General features: G+C 47.7%; 1 protein-coding gene across 1 annotated transcript in view; it reads left to right on the forward strand.

Moving 5' to 3' along the window:
* Window positions 1-16104, forward strand: part of LOC139266573 (KH domain-containing, RNA-binding, signal transduction-associated protein 2-like) — a 471278-nt gene that overhangs the window by 341228 nt on the left and 113946 nt on the right. The gene's annotated exons all lie outside the window — the stretch shown is intronic.

The raw sequence follows: 16104 nt of genomic DNA on the forward strand, positions 1-16104 counted from the left end.
CTGTCAGTAAAACCACCAAGCACATACGCACCCAAACCACACACGGATGCACAGGATTCTCAACACACATGCTATTCTGGGATCATGAGTAGGCTCGTTCCAACGATAATAGATGTAGATGTTTCTACAAATAATGACGAACAGGAAAAGACCCTCAGCTCCATTCAGCCTGTCCCACACAACGAGATACCTTGTGTATCACAATATATACACTCCCCACCCCACCTCAAACCATGAGATCTGCTGGGCAAGGCAAAAAAAATTAAAACCCAGGCCAATCTGGGAGGGGGGAATGGGGGGGAAAATCTGGGAAATTCCTTTCCGCCCCCCCCCTCCCCCCCCGCCCCCATGGCAATCAAAACTAGTCCAGGAGATCACTCTGACAATTCTATGCAGTATCTACCGCTAATACAAGGTGATCTCCGCCCCAGCGAGAGACGGGTCCAGCTCTTGCCTGAAGGAATTCAACAGATCAGTGTCCACCGCATGAGACGGCAGCCTGTTCCAGAGGTCCACCATTGACTGGGAAAGTAATCAATTCCTGACATCTAACCTAGATCTGGACTTATTCAAGTTAAATTTGTGACCCCTGGTCCTCCTTAACCCATTTAATTGATACAAACTGTCAACTCGAACACAATCTATTCCCGTCATCATCAGTCTGCAACAAGATGATGAATTATCTTTTGGGCTATGCTCAGTGTGTCTCGTAGCTACAGCACATGACTGTAAGAAAACCATTAAACCAGTGTGACCCACTTTCATTTCCATGATTGTGGCATTCAGCCCAGCGCTTTTAAAATGTAGCTCATTTTCAGTAACTATAGGGTAAGAATTCATGGGCCCTGCAGAAGAGGAATATCTGGGCCTCCCTTCACCTTGCTGCGACTCTGCTGCCATCGCCTCAGCTTGCTCCTTCTCATACCGAAGGGGATGCATCTGAGTTGGTGTTGGCGTCTTAATGTAATGTAGCCAAGTTTGCTGATGATACAAGGATGGGTGGGAAAGCAAGTTGTGAGGAGGCACAAAGACTCTACAAAGGGGTATAGACAGGCTAAGTTAGCAGGTAAACATTTGGCAGAAGGAGTATAATGTGGGAAAGTGTGAGGTTATCCCACTTTGGCATGAAAAATAAAAGAGCAAACTATTATTTAAATGGAGAGAGATTGCAAAATGCTGCAGTACAGAGGGACCTGGGGGTCCTTGTGCATGAAACACAATAAGTTAGTATGCAGGTACAGCAAGTAATCTGGAAGGCCGTTATTCCAAGGGAGATAGAATATAAAAGGGAAGTCCTGCTACAACTGTACAGGATAGTGGTGAGATCACACCTAGAGCACTACGTTCAGTTTTGGACTCATTATTTAAGGAAGGATATACTTGCATTGGAGGCAGTTCAGAGAAGGTCTGTCATGTATGTAACCTCTATGTAACACCACTGCAATACTGTATATACTTAAGCAATGCACACCTTGACCACAGTGGGTGAACTTGTGGGAGACAAGTCGTCCAGGTATATAAAGGAAGGTCCCACGCAGGGTCATCACTTCTTGGTCCTGTGAATAAAGGTTCAGGTCATAGAGTGATCTTGTCCATAGAATGTGCCTTGTGTGGGTTTCGTGCCATTGAGTAAGGATTTACATTGGCGACGAGAACCAGGAATCAACGACCAAAGAGAATGGCCACTGGTAGCACAGAGGAACGCTACTGTGTTGGTGAGGACTGGGACGATTTCATTGAGAGGTTCCAGCAAAGCTTTGTCATGAAAGAATGGCTGGGAGATGCAGCAGCCGACAAGCGAAGGGCCCATCTGCTGACCAGCTGCGGACCAAAGCCTTACGCGCTCATGAAGGACCTACTAGCACCCGAAAAGCCGGCAGACAAAACCTTTGAAGAGCTCAGCAAACTAATCGGTGAGCACCTCAAACCGGCGAGCAACATCCACATGGCCCGACACAAATTCTATACCCACTGACGTCATGAAGGACAGAGCATACTCCGGACTTTGTTGCGGACCTCCGGTGTTTGGCCAGCCTCTGAAAGTTCACAGACGCCTGCAGGGGGGAGATGTTAAGGGACTTCTTTCTTGAGAGCATCGGTCATGCGGGGATTTTCCGAAAGTTAATCGAGACCAAGGACTTGACTTTGGAAGCGGCGGCGTTGATGGCTCAGACTTTCGTGGCGGGGGAGGAGGAAACCAAAATAATATACGCGCGCAATTCTGCCTCCAACGCGGCGGGGGATCAGGGAGTCAATATCATAAACGGGACTCATAGCCCCGCAGGTAGGCAAGGGCAGTTCGACACACCACAGGCAGCAATAGACCCCAGAGCAGGTTTTCAACAGAGACAATGGCAGGCTGAACGGACATTTACGCCATCACAGTGGACAATGCGGTCCGGGTTGGGGCCATTGACACCCACTAATAGGGTACTCAATGGCAGTCAAAGGGACAATCAGCGAGGAATGCCGGGTCATAGCTCCTTTGTTCACAACAATGGGAATCTCAGCTCATGCTGGAGGTGTGGGGGCAAACACTCTGCCAGGACTTGCAGGTTTCAACAGTTTGTCTGCAGAAATTGCAACCTCAGTGGCCATTTAGCTCAAATATGCAGGAAGCCTGTAACCAGGCTAATTTATGAGGCGGATGGACCAGAAGAGAGGTCTGTGATGCAGGATGACTCTTGGGGCAAATCAATAGACGCTGAAGTTCAGCGAGTTCATGTGGCAAACATTCACAGCTCATATACCAAAACGCCACCAATGATGATGAAGGTTTTATTAAACGGCATCCCTGTACGCATGGAGCTGGACACGGGGGCCAGCCAGTCACTCATGAGCGTTCAACAATTCGAAAAGTTATGGCCGCTCAAAGCCAGTAGATCCAAACGAGAACGCACTGAGACACAACTATGGACGTATACCAAATAAATCATTCTAGTACTAGGCAGTGCAATGTTGGCGGTCACACACAATAGATCAGTGAACCGGCTGCCGCTTTGGATTGTCCAGGGCAATGGTCCCGCACTGTTGGGGAGGAGCTGGTTAGCTGAGATGAACTGGAAATGGGGGGATGTGCACGCAATGTTATCTGTGGAGCGAAGTTTGTGCTCACAAGTCCTACAACAATTTGAGTCACTATTCCAACCTAGCGTCGGGATGTTCAAAGGTACCAAAGTAGTGATACGCATCACCCTGGATGCCAGTCCAGTGCACCACAAAGCCAGAGTGGTGCCGTGTGTGATGCGGGAGAAAATTGAGAGCGAATTGGACGGTTTGCTGAGAGAGGGCATCATCTCGCCCGTTGAATTCAGCGACTGGGCGAGCCCCATCGTTCCCATCCTAAAAGCGGATGGTTTTGTCAGGATCTGTGGCGACTACAAGGCCACTATCAATCGGGTGCCCCTCGAAGAAAAATACCTGCTCCCGAGAGTGGAGGATCTTTTCGCCACGCTGGCAGGTGGCAAGCTGTTTACCAAGTTGGGTCTCACTTCAGCCGACATGACCCAAGAACTGGCCGATGAATCTAAACTACTGACCACCATCACTACGCACAAGGGACTGTTCGTTTACAACAGGTGCCCGTTTGGCATTCGATCAGCGGCTGCGATTTTTCAAAGAAACATGGAAAGCCTGCTCAAATCCATTCCTGAAACAATCGTATTTCAGGAAGATATCCTCATCACGGGTCGTGACACCGAGGAACATTTCCACAACCTGGAGGAGGTGCTACGCCGACTGGACCGGGTAGGCCTGCGACTCAAGAAATCTAAATGTGTGTTTTTGGCTCCTGAGGTTGAGTTCCTGGGCAGGAGGGTTGCTGCAGATGGGATTCAGCCCACCGAATTCAAAACAGAGGCGATTCGTCGAGCGTCCAGGCCCAGCAACACATCGGAGTTGCGTTAATTTCTGGGACTCTTGAACTATTTCAGGAACTTTCTGCCGAACTTAAGCACGTTGTCGGAGCCGCTTCACGTGCTCCTGCGTAAGGGTTGTGATTGGTTTTGGGGGGACTGTCAAGAACGGGCTTTCAATCAGGCGCGGAACCTACTTTGTTCAAATAAGTTATTGACCCTGTACGACCCTTGTAAGAAATTGGTTCTGACATGTGATGCATCATCCTATGGGGTTGGGTGCGTGTTGCAGCAGAGTAATGCTGAGGGCCAACTACAACCTGTGGCTTATGCTTCCAGGTCGCGCGCTCAAGCAGAACGTGGATATGGGATGGTTGAGAAGCAGGCACTCGTGTGTGTCTATGGTGTAAAAAAAATGCATCAGTACCTTTTTGGCAGGAGGTTCGAATTAGAAATGAACCACAAGCCATTAACATCCCTGTTGTCAGACAGCAAGGCTGTCAATGCCAACGCGTCAGCCCGCATACAGCGATGGGCTCTCACGCTGGCTGCTTATGACTACTCCATCCGGCACCGGCCTGGCACAGAAAATTGCGTTGATGCGCTCAGCAGGCCTCCACTGGCCATCACTGAGGGGGCAGCAGAACAAAGCACTGAGATGGTCATGGTCGTCGATGCCTTTGACAGCGCAGGCTCCCCCCCATCACAGCCCGCCAGATCAAAATCTGGACAAACAGAGATCCCCTCCTATCTCTGATTAAGAAATGTGTCCTGACTGGGGATTGGGCGCCTGCACACGGAGCATGCCCTGAGGAGGTCAGACCATTTCACAGGCAGATGGATGAGCTCTCCATCCATGCTGACTGCCTACTGTGGGGCAGCCGGGTAGTCATGCCCCAGAGGGGCAGGAAGGCATTCATCAGGGAACTCCACAGCGAGCATCCAGGCATCGTTCTCATGAAGGCCATTGCCCAGTCACATGTTTGGTGGCCGGGAATTGATTCAGACCTGGAACACTGTGTTCGCAGTTGCACGACGTGTGCCCAGCTGGGTAATGCCCACAGGGAGGTCTCGCTCAGCCCGTGGCCCTGGCCCACCAGGCCATGGTCACGCATTCATGTAGTCTATGCAGGCCCGTTCATGGGAAAAATGTTTCTCATTGTAGATGCGTACTCAAAATGGATCGAGTGCATCATTTTGAATTTGTGCACGACATCCACCATTGAGTCTACGTGCAGTCTTTGCAACCCACGGCTTGCCGGACATCCTTGTTAGCGATAATGGCCCATGTTTCACGAGCTACGAATTCCAGGAGTTCATGTCGGGCAATGGCATCAACCATGTCAGGACAGCACCATTCAAGCCGGCCTCCAATGGCCAGGCGGAACGTGCAGTCCAAATCATTAAACAAGGCATGCTCAGGATTCAAGGACCCTCCCTTCAATGCCGCCTATCGCGCCTCCTGCTGGCCTATAGGTCCCGACCGCACTTGCTCACGGGGGTCCCGCGCGCTGAGCTACTTATGAAACGAATACTCAAAACTCGGTTGTCCCTCATTCACCCAGTCCTGACCGACATTGTTGAGGGCAAGCACCAGTCCCAAAATAAGTACCATGACCAAAATTCAAGGGGGAGATGTATAGAAATAAATGATCCTGTAGTCGTCCTCAATCATGCCATGGGGCCCAAATTGCTTGAGGGTACTGTAATAGACAAAGAGGGGAACAGGGTCATTGTGGTTAAACATAACAATGGGCAGATCTGCCGTAAGCATCTGGACCAAGTAAAAAAAAGGTTCAGCATAGACAGTGAGGAACCCGAGGAAGAGCACGAGATGGTGCTCACACCACCGCCAGTGAACGAGCAACAAGAACATTCAGCAGCATGCACAGTCCCTGCGGTCAGCCCGGACAGGCCAGAATCACCACAGGTGACAGACACTCACGCCAAGACTCAACAACCAGAGCCCCAACTGCGATGCTCCACGAGGGAGCGTAGACCACCTGAAAGACTTAACCTATGATCCCAATAAGACTTTGGCGGGGAGGTGATGTCATGTATGTAACCTCTATGTAACACCACTGCAATACTGTATATACTTAAGCAATGCACACCTTGACCACAGTGGGTGAACTTGTGGGAGACACTCCTTACCTGGTCATCCAGGTATATAAAGGGAGGTCCCACGCAGGGTCATCACTTCTTGGTCCTGTGAATAAAGGTTCAGGTCATAGAGTGACCTTGTCCATAGAATGTGCCTCATGTGGGTTTTGTGCCATTGAGTAAGGACTTTACAGGTTCACTAGGTTGATTCCGTAAATGAGGGGGTTGACTTATGAAGGTAGGTTGAGTAGGTTGGGCCTATACTCATTGGAGTTCAGAAGAATAAGAGGTGATCTTATCGAAGCATATAAGGTAATGAGGGGGCTCGACAAGGTGGATACAGAAAGGATATTTCCATTCATAGGAGAACCTAAAACTAGGGGACTATGGGCTAGAATTTCCCTAACCTGTTTTTCTGGCACCCTCACCCGAGGTGCGCCACTTTTGTCCGCCTCCAAGCACGCTGAAAAAAGACCTCCGTATTCTGGCCGCTCCCTAGCCTCTCCTCTATCATGGCGCAGCGTGGCCCACTGGATTGGGGGCGGAGCTAGGTCCCGCACTGAAAAACAGTGCCGGGACCTCTGTACTTGCGTGCTAGAGTCTGCGTGCAAGTGCAGTAGCTCCTGGCAGGTCGTTTCTGCAAACGTGCGCTGCAGGCTGTGTGGGAGGGGCCGAAGCGCACCGTCCCTAGCCCTGGCCCAATGGGCTCCCTCATTGACGGCCAGAGTGTGCTCTGCAGGCTGTGTCATCTGATTGTCTTCTTCCCTTCATGTCAAAAGATGATTTGATTCCTTTCAGCCTTGGATTAGGGGATTTACAGATTGGAAACACTTTAAGAAAATCAAGATGGTACTTTGGCCTGGGAGGGGCCCGAGTTGATGGTCTTGAAACCACCAATGGCGATGCCTCTGACCTGATTGTAAAACTCCTGAAGAGTTTCTGGGGGTCTGGGTTTGTAACTCTCGACCAGATGAACCGGGGATTCATGCGGGTGTTTGATGCCATGCCGGATATCAGTCGAGACGTGCTTCGCAAGAGGGTACTTTCACCTCCCCCACTCCTCCTCTCCCCTCCACCCCCCTCCCCCCTCCTCTCCCCCTCCCTCCCTCCCCCCCTCCTCTCTCCCCCCCTCCTCTCCCCCTCCCTCCCTCACCCCCTCCCTCCCTCACCCCCTCCTCCTCTCTCCCCCCCTCCTCTCCCCCTCCTCTCTCCTCCTCGCCCTCCACCCCCCTCCCCCCTCCCCCCTTCTCTCCCCCTCCCTCCCCCCTCCTCTCTCCCCCCCTCCTCTCCCCTCCTCACCCTCCACCCCTCTCCCCCCTCCTCTCCCCCTCCCTCCCTCACCCCCTCCTCCTCCTCCCCCCCCTCCTCTCCCCTCCTCACCCTCCACCCCCTCTCCCCTCCTCTCTCTCCCCCCCTCCTCTCCCCTCCACCCACTCCCCCCTCTCCCTTCCCCCCCCCCCCCAATAACTTACAGGGCTACGGACCAAGAGCTGGAAAGTAGGATTAGGCTGGACAGTTCTTGGTCGGCCGACGTGGACACGATGGGCCGAAATAGCCTCCTTCCGTGCAGTAAATGTCTATGACTCTATGACTCTATCTCTCTCTTCCCCCCACCCCCACCCCACCCCCCTCCACTCCTAGCCCTGGCCGAATGGGCTCCTTCATCGGCGGCCCGCTGCCTTCCCTAAGGTAGGACTTCTATTTTTCAATTGTTATTTACTGATTGATTTTGGTGCTTTAGGTGCAGGGTTCCTTTTATTTTTTTATTTGTTATTTATTGATTGCTTATTATTTTGGTCTTGGTGCTTTAGGGGCAGGTTTCCTTATATTTTATTTGTTAATTAATTGCTTATTACTTTTTGTGCTTTGTTTGGTGTTTGGTGGTGCATTAAATGTAGTTACTTGCGCCGATTCCTTAACTGTAAGTAAGATCTTTTGTGCGGACAAAAGTGGACACATATGCTGCTCTAAGTTGGTTTAGTACAACTATTTTCTGGCCAAATTGGCATAAATGGCTGGGAACGCCCCCTTTTGAAAAAAAAAATGACGTAACAAAAAACCTAACTAACTCACTTACACTGGCACAAATTAAATGACCATATTTGCAACTAAAAAGATACACCAGAAAAATCAAGTTATACCAAAAAAAACGGTGCAACTCATGGGGAAATTTTGGCCCATAGTCTCAGAATAAGGGGCCGCACATTTAAAACATAGATGAGGAGGAATTTCTTCTCTCAGAGGGTTGTAAATCTGTGGAATTCCCTGCCCCAGAGAGCTGTAGAGGCTGGGTCATTGAATATATTTAAGTTGGAGATGGATAGATTTTTGAACGATAAGGGAATAAAGAGTTATAGGGAACTGGCATGAAAGTAGAGCTGAGTCCATAATCAGATTAGCCATACAAAAGCAAAATACTGTGGATGCTGGAATCTGGAATTAAAACAGAAAGTGCTGGAAATCTCAGCAGGTCAGGCAGCATCTGTGGAGAGGAAGCAGAGTTAACGTTTCAGGTCGATGACCCTTCAGATTATTAAATGGCGGAGCAGGCTCGAGGGGCCAGGTGGCCTACTCCTGCTCCTATTTCTTATGTTCTTATGTTCTTGTATACTTCTATTGGAGGCTGTTCAGAGAAGGTTCACTAGGTTGATTCCGGAGATGAGGGGTTTGACTTATGAAGAAAGGTTAAGCAGGTTGGGCCTATGCTCATTGGCGTTTAGAAGAATGAGCGGTATTTTTATTGAAACATGTAAGATAATGAGGGGGCTCGACAAGTTAGATGCAGAGAGGATTTTTCACCTCGTGGGGGAATCTAGAACTAGGGGACATAGTTTCAGAATAAGGGGTTTCCCATTTAAAACCGAGATGAGGAGGAATTTCTTCTCTCAAAGGGTTGTGAATCTTTGGAATTCTCTACCCCAGAAAGCAGTGGAGGATGGGTCATTGAATATATTTAAGGTGGAGATAGACAGATTTGTGAATGATAAGGGAGCCAAGGGTTATGGGGAGCGGGCAGGAAATGGAGTTGAGGCCAGGATCAGATCAGCTACGATCTTATTGAATGGCGTAGCAGGCTCGAGGGGCTAAATGGCCTACTCCTGCTCCTATTTCTTGTTCTGAATATCTGGCCCTGGACCGCCCTTCACCTTACTGCTGCTCTGCTGCCACCACCTCAGCTTGTACTTTCTCATCCCGAAGGGGATGCATCTGAGTTGGTGTCTGTGTGGTCTGGTTTATGCTCTGGAGATAACCAGCCTTCCACCCATCTCTAGGGGCAAATAGTTCATCCTGCATAAAGAGAACAGGAACATGTATTAGAATGGTGTGAAGTAGTTCTGCAGTGCTGAGGGAGCTCAGCACTGTCGGAGGTGCCGTCTTTCAGATGAGATGTTAAACCGAAGCACCATCTGCCCTCTCTGGTGGGTGTAAAAGATCCTATGGCAGTGTTTTGAATACTGGGGAGGGTGATGACGTCTTGAAGGAATGCAGTAAGAATCAACCGCCCAGCGCCTCGGGAGATTTGACTTTGATGAGGTAACAGTGAAGGTTGATCAAGGTGGATGTTGTATATATGAACTTTCGGAAGCCACACAGGAGGATTATTAAGAAGATGGAAGCTCATGGAATTAAGGGGATACGGGCAGAATGGATATGGAATTGGCTCAGCGACAGGAAGCAGAGGGTGATGGATGTATGTCTGTTTTTCAGGCTGGGAGTTGGTTAGCAGTAATGTTACCCAAGGGTCAATTTTGGGTTCTTTACTCTTTTCAGTTTTTATAAACAGCTTAGACTCGGGTGTAGGGAGCAGCATTAACAAATGATACGAAACTTCGCAAAGCAGTAGATCATGATGAGGATAGCTATAGACTTCAGGATGACATAGACAGGATGGTGAAGTGGGCAGAAGCATGGCAGATGGAGTTCAATGCAGAGAAGTGTAAAGTGATGAACTTTGGGAGGATTAGTACTGTAAATGGCCTGATTTTGAAAAGTGTAGATCAGCAGAGAGATCTTGGTGTACATATACACAAATCTTTAAAGGTGGCAAGGCAAGTTGATAAGGTGATTAAAAAAGCATATGGGTTACTTGGGTTTATAAATAGAGGCATAGAATATAAAAGCAAGGAACTTTATAAATCACTGGTTAGGCCTCAGCTGGAGTATTGTGGACAATTCTGGGCACCACACCAGGAAAGATGTAAAAGCCTTAGAAAGGGTTCAGAGGAGGTTTACCAGGATGTTACCAGGGATGAGGGACATCAGTTATGAGGAGAGGTTGTTCTCTGTTCTCCACGAATCAGAGAGAAGGTTTAGAGGTGACCTAATGGAGATTTTCAAGATGATGAGAGTTTTTGATAGAGGAGATGGAGGAAAACTATGCTCTTTGGTGAGTGAGTCAATAACCAGAGTTCATAGATTTAAAATCCTTTGCAAAAGATCTAGAGGGGAGATGAGGAGAATTGTTTTCACTCAGAGAGTAGTTGTGATCTGGAACGCTCTACCTGTAAAGGTGGTGGAAGCTGATTCCATAAATCATTTTAAAATGAGTTGGACAGGTACTGGAGGATGAGGAAGTTACAGGGTTGCAGACATAAAGCAGGGGTGTGGGACTAATCACAATTACTCTTTCAAAGACCCAGCACAGGCTCGACAGGGGCTGAATAGGCTCCTGTACTGTAAGTTTCAATGATCTTACGGTTCTATGATAAGAGTAGGGAAGTTCACCCCAGTGCCCGGGCCATTATTTATCCCCCAACCAACATCACTAAAAAAAAAACAGATTATCAGGTCATTATCATACTGTTGTTTTAGGAGCTTGCTGTGCACAAATTGGCTGACGTGTTTCCTGCATTAGGACAATGACTACACCTCAAAAAATACTTCATTGGTTGTTAAACGCTCTCGAACGTCCTCAGGTTGTGAAAGGCGCAATAGAAATCCAAGTTATTTTCTGCTTTACTTGGAGGAGCACATATTACTGAATCCCGCTCCCCAGTCCCACTTGCCTGAGACAATGTGCTCATGCAACGACCATGGCTCCTTGTTTGCGGGTATGATGGAACCGCCCTATAATGAGTGCATTTTGAAGGTTGAACTATTCCTTATACTTGTCATCTTGGCTCTGAGCTTCCTCTAGCCAAGAGGAGATAAAATATTTAACATTTCTGGGACAATTCTAAATTGTAATTTGCAATCATTCTTTCTTTATTTTATTAAGATGTTTACAACCAAGAGTTTGAAGGCTTTCTGAGGGTTCAAATATTGGGGAGTAGGTGGAAGGGCGGGGGGTCAACTTTCGCCCGAATTGGGCACAAAGTGGGAGGAGCGGTGGTGCCCGCCTATAGCTGGCATCAGGAGACCCGAGCTGTATTTGGATTTGGGCCACTAGCAGGTGATGGGAGGACAGGGGAATGGGCTGGGGGTCCCACACTGAGCTGGCGAGCAGCTGGTGTCTGGGTGCAGGGGAGGAGGATGGGAGCGATCGTGGGAGGGGGCCGAAGTGTAACAGCGCTTCCTCCTTCTCGGCCAGGGGAGTGGTCCCTAGGAAATCCCTGGGCAACGTAAAGGAAGTGGAGATCCAGTATGAAAGGCCTCTTCCCACTTTTCACGGAGAAATTGTGCATTGCCCGGGCGCAAAGCCCAGCCGTATGAATCTCCCTTGCCCCACTTCCAATCTCCTCATCCAGTGAGAGAAAGCAAGCGAAATGGGCAGCATTAAGGACTCAACCAAAACAAGCAAGTGGGCCCGTTGGGCAAGGGTAATAGAGATTGTAACTGTAGGAGAACTGGCAAGTCTGGTCACTTCAACTTGCTCATTGCCTTCTGCGAGTGGGATGATGGGAAGCAATTATGTTGTAATTACTAGCAAGGTAATGGTAGAATTTAAAGTAGAAGACCTTCAAGGAACAATCTTATTGTGCAGATATTTGATGAAGTAAAAAGCAAGGTAATAAGATTTTCCATTACTAAAGTACACGTTACAATGATAGAATTTACATTTCAAATCAACCTGCCAAAAGAGACAGAAACATGTTTCAATACAGCTGATAATTAGATTTTGCTCGCAGTCATTTATATCATGCTTCAGTGACAAGAGCAGTAGTAAATCAGCTGCAGAAAACCCTGTGATCTGGCTTCTGTTTGCCACTAAAAATATTGCAAACTCAGAGAATTGGAGAAAAAGAAAACTGCTCTCGAAGGTGGTGGGGTGCCTCCTTCAATCACTGCAGTCATAGGAACACAACTTCAGGAGTAGGCCATTCAGCCCCTCAAGCCTGTTCCGTCATTCATTTAAATCATGAAGGCTCTGTGCCTCAATGCGAGGAGTATTCGTAATAAGGTGGACGAATTAACTGCGCAGGCAGCTATTAACGAATATGATATAATTGGGATTACGGAGACATGGCTCCAGGGTGACCAAGGGCTGGGAACTCAACATCCAGGAGTATTCAACATTCAGGAAGGATAGTCAGAAATGAAAAGGAGGTGAGGTAGCTTTGCTGGTTAAAGAGGAAATTAATGCAATAGTAAGGAAGGACATTAGCTTGGATGATGGAATCTGTATGGGTAGAGCTGCGGAATACCAAAGGGCAGAAAACGCTAGTGGGAGTTGTGTACAGACCACCAAACAGTAGTCGTGAGGTTGGGGATGCATCAAACAAGAAATAAGGGATGTGTGCAATAAAGGTACAGCAGTTATCATGGGCGACTTTAATTTACATATAGATTGGGCTAACCAAACTGGTAGCAATACAGTGGAGGAGGATTTCCTGGAGTGTATTAGGGATGGTTTTCGAGACCAATATGTCGAGGAACCAACTAGAGGGCTGGCCATCCTAGACTGGGTGTTGTGTAATGAGAAAGGACTAATTAGCAATCTTGTTGTGCAAGGCCCCTTGGGGAAGAGTGACCATAATATGGTAGAATTCTTTATTAAGTTGGAGAGTGACACAGTCAATTCAGGGACTAGGGTCCTGAACTTAAGGAAAGGTAACTTCGATAATATGAGATGTGAATTGGCGAGAATAGACTGGCGAATGATACTTAAAGGGTTGACGGTGGATTGGCAATGACAAACATTTAAAGATCACATGGATGAACTTCAACAATTGTACATCCCTGTCTGGAGTAAAAATAAAAAGGGGAAGGTGGCTCAACCGTGGCTAACAAGGGAAATTAGGGATAGTGTTAAATCCAAGGAAGAGGCATATGACTTGGCCAGAAAAAGCAGCAAACCTGAGGACTGGGAGAAATTTAGAATTCAGCAGAGGAGGACAAAGGGTTTAATTAGGAGGGGGAAAATAGAGCATGTGTAAGCATGCTGGGAACATAAAAACTGACTGCAAAAGCTTCTATAGATATGTGAAGAGAAAAAGATTAGTGAAGACAAACGTAGGTCCCTTGCAGTCAGACTCAGGTGAATTTATAATGGGGAACAAAGAAATGGCAGACCAGTTGAACAAATACTTTGGTTCTGTCTTCACAAAGGAAGACATAAATAACCTTCTGGAAATACTAGGGGACCGACGGTCTAGCGAGAAGGAAGAACTGAAGGAAATCCTTATTAGTCAGGAAATGGTGTTAGGGAAATTGATGGGATTGAAAGCCGATAAATCCCCAGGGCCTGATAGTCTGCATCCCAGAGTACTTAAGGAAGTGGCGCTAGAAATAGTGGATGCATTGGTGATCATTTTCCAACAGTCTATCGACTCTAGATCAGTTCCTATGGACTGGAGGGTAGCTAATGTAACACCACTTTTTAAAAAGGGAGCGAGAGAGAAAATGGAGAATTATAGACCGGTTAGGCTGACATCAGTAGTGGGGAACATTTTCCCCACTAATAATTTCATCAATTATTAAAGATGAAATAGCAGCGCATTTGGAAAACAGTGATAGGATCGGTCCAAGTCAGCATGGATTTATGAAAGAGAAATCATGCTTGACAAATCTGCTAGAATTTTTTGAGGAAGTAACTAGTAGAATGGACAAGGGAGAACCAGTGGTTGTGGTGTATTTGGACTTTCAAAAGGCTTTTGACAAGGTCCCACACAAGAGATTGGTTTGCAAAATTAAAGCACATGGTATTGGGGGTAATGTATTGACGTGGATAGAGAACTGGTTGGAAGACAGGAAGCAGAGAGTCAGGATAAACGGGTCCTTTTCAGAATGGCACGCAGTGACTCGTGGGGTGCCTCAGGGCTCAGTGCTGGGATCGCAGCTCTTTACAATATACATCAATGATTTAGATGAAGGAATTGAGTGTAATATCTCCAAGTTTACAGATGACACTAAACTGTGTGGCGATGTGAGCTGTGAGGAGGATGCTAAGAGGCTGCAGGGTGACTTGTACAGGTTAGGTGAGTGGACAAATGTATGTTAAATGCAGTATAATGTGGATAAATGTGAGGTTATCCACTTTGGTAGCAAAACCATGAAGGCAGAATATTATCTGAATGGTGGCAGATTAGGAAAAGGGGAGTTGCAACGAGACCTAGGTGTCATGATACATCAGTCATTGAAGGTTGGCATGCTGGTGCAGCAGGCGGTGAAGAAGGCAAATGGCATGTTGGTCTTCATAGCTCGGGGATTTGAGTAGAGGAGCAGGGAGGTCTCACTGCAGTTGTACAGGGCCTTGGTGAGGCCTCACCTGGAATATTGTGTTCAGTTCTGGTCTCCTAATCTGAGGAAGGACATTCTTGCTATTGAGGGAGTGCAGCGAAGGTTCACCAGATTTATTCCTGGGAAGGCAGACTGACATATGAGGAGAGAATGGATCGACTGGGCCTGTATTCACTGGAGTTTAGAAGAATGGGGGGACCTCATAGAAACATATAAAATTCTGACGGGACTGGACATGTTAGATGCAGGAAGAATATTCCCAATGTTGGGGAAGTCCAGAACCAGAGGTCACAGTCTAAGGATAAGGGATAAGCCATTTAGGACTGAGATGAGGAGAAACTTCTTCACTCAGAGAGTTGTTAACCTGTAGAATTCTCTACCACAGAGAGTTGTTGATGTCAGTTCGTTAGATATATTCAAGAGGGAGTTAGATATGGCCCTGACGGCTAAAGGGATCAAGGGGTATGGAGAGAAAGCAGGAAAGGGGTACTGAGCTGAATGATCAGCCATGATCTTATTGAATGGTGGTGCAGGCTCAAAGGGCCGAATGGCCTACTCCTGCACCTATTTTCTATGTTTCTATGTCTGACCCATATTTTATCTACTCACCTTGGTTTCGTAAACCTTAATACCCTTGCCCAACAAAAATCTATTAGTCCGTGTGATGAAGGTACTCCCACAATACTGTTAGGTTGGAAGTTCAAGGATTTTGACCCAGCGACGATGAAGAAATGGCGATATATTTCCAAGTTAGGATGTTGTGTCACTTAGAGGGGAACTTGGAGGAGATGGTGCTCACATGCGCCTGCTGCCTTGATCCTTCTAGGTGGTGGAGGTCGCGGGTTTGAGAGGTGCTGTCGATGAAGCCTTGGTGAGTTGCTGCAGTGCATATTGTAGATGGTACCCACAGCAGCCATGGTATGCTGGTGGTGTAGAGAGTGAATGTTTAAGGAGGTGGATGGGTGCCGATCAAGCGGACTGCTTTGCCCTGGATGGTGTGCAGGAAATGGAGCATTTTGCCACTTTAGCGAGTTGGCATTGGTGCCAACTGCTCTCAACTCCGATATAGGACAGTCAGCTGTACAAAACAGTGCCTCTCAATTCTGCCCTGAAAACATGCCTCAGCCATTCAAGCAGGCTGCTTTGTCCTGATGGTATTGAGCTTCTTTTGTGTTGTTGCAGTTGCCCTCATCCAGGCAAGTGGATTCATCAAATCCTGATTCCTGAACTATAGGTGGTGGAAGTGCTTTGGAAAGTCAGGAGGTGAGCCACTCACCGCAGAATATCCAGCCTCGAGTAGCCACTTTTCACTATGGCACTAAGTCAAGATCTACCCCCTGGCTAAAATTTATGTCTCAACCAACTTCACTCATACAGATTATCTGGTCATGTATTGTATTGCTATTTGTGGGATCTTTAAGCAAATTAATTACCATCTTAACCGATAAGGGATTAAGGGGTTATGGGGAGCAGGCGGGGAAGTGGAGCTGAGTCCATGATCGGATCAGCCATGATCGTATTAAATGGC

The sequence above is a fragment of the Pristiophorus japonicus genome, chromosome 7 (assembly GCF_044704955.1).
Source record: "Pristiophorus japonicus isolate sPriJap1 chromosome 7, sPriJap1.hap1, whole genome shotgun sequence".
NCBI lineage: Eukaryota > Metazoa > Chordata > Chondrichthyes > Pristiophoridae > Pristiophorus > Pristiophorus japonicus.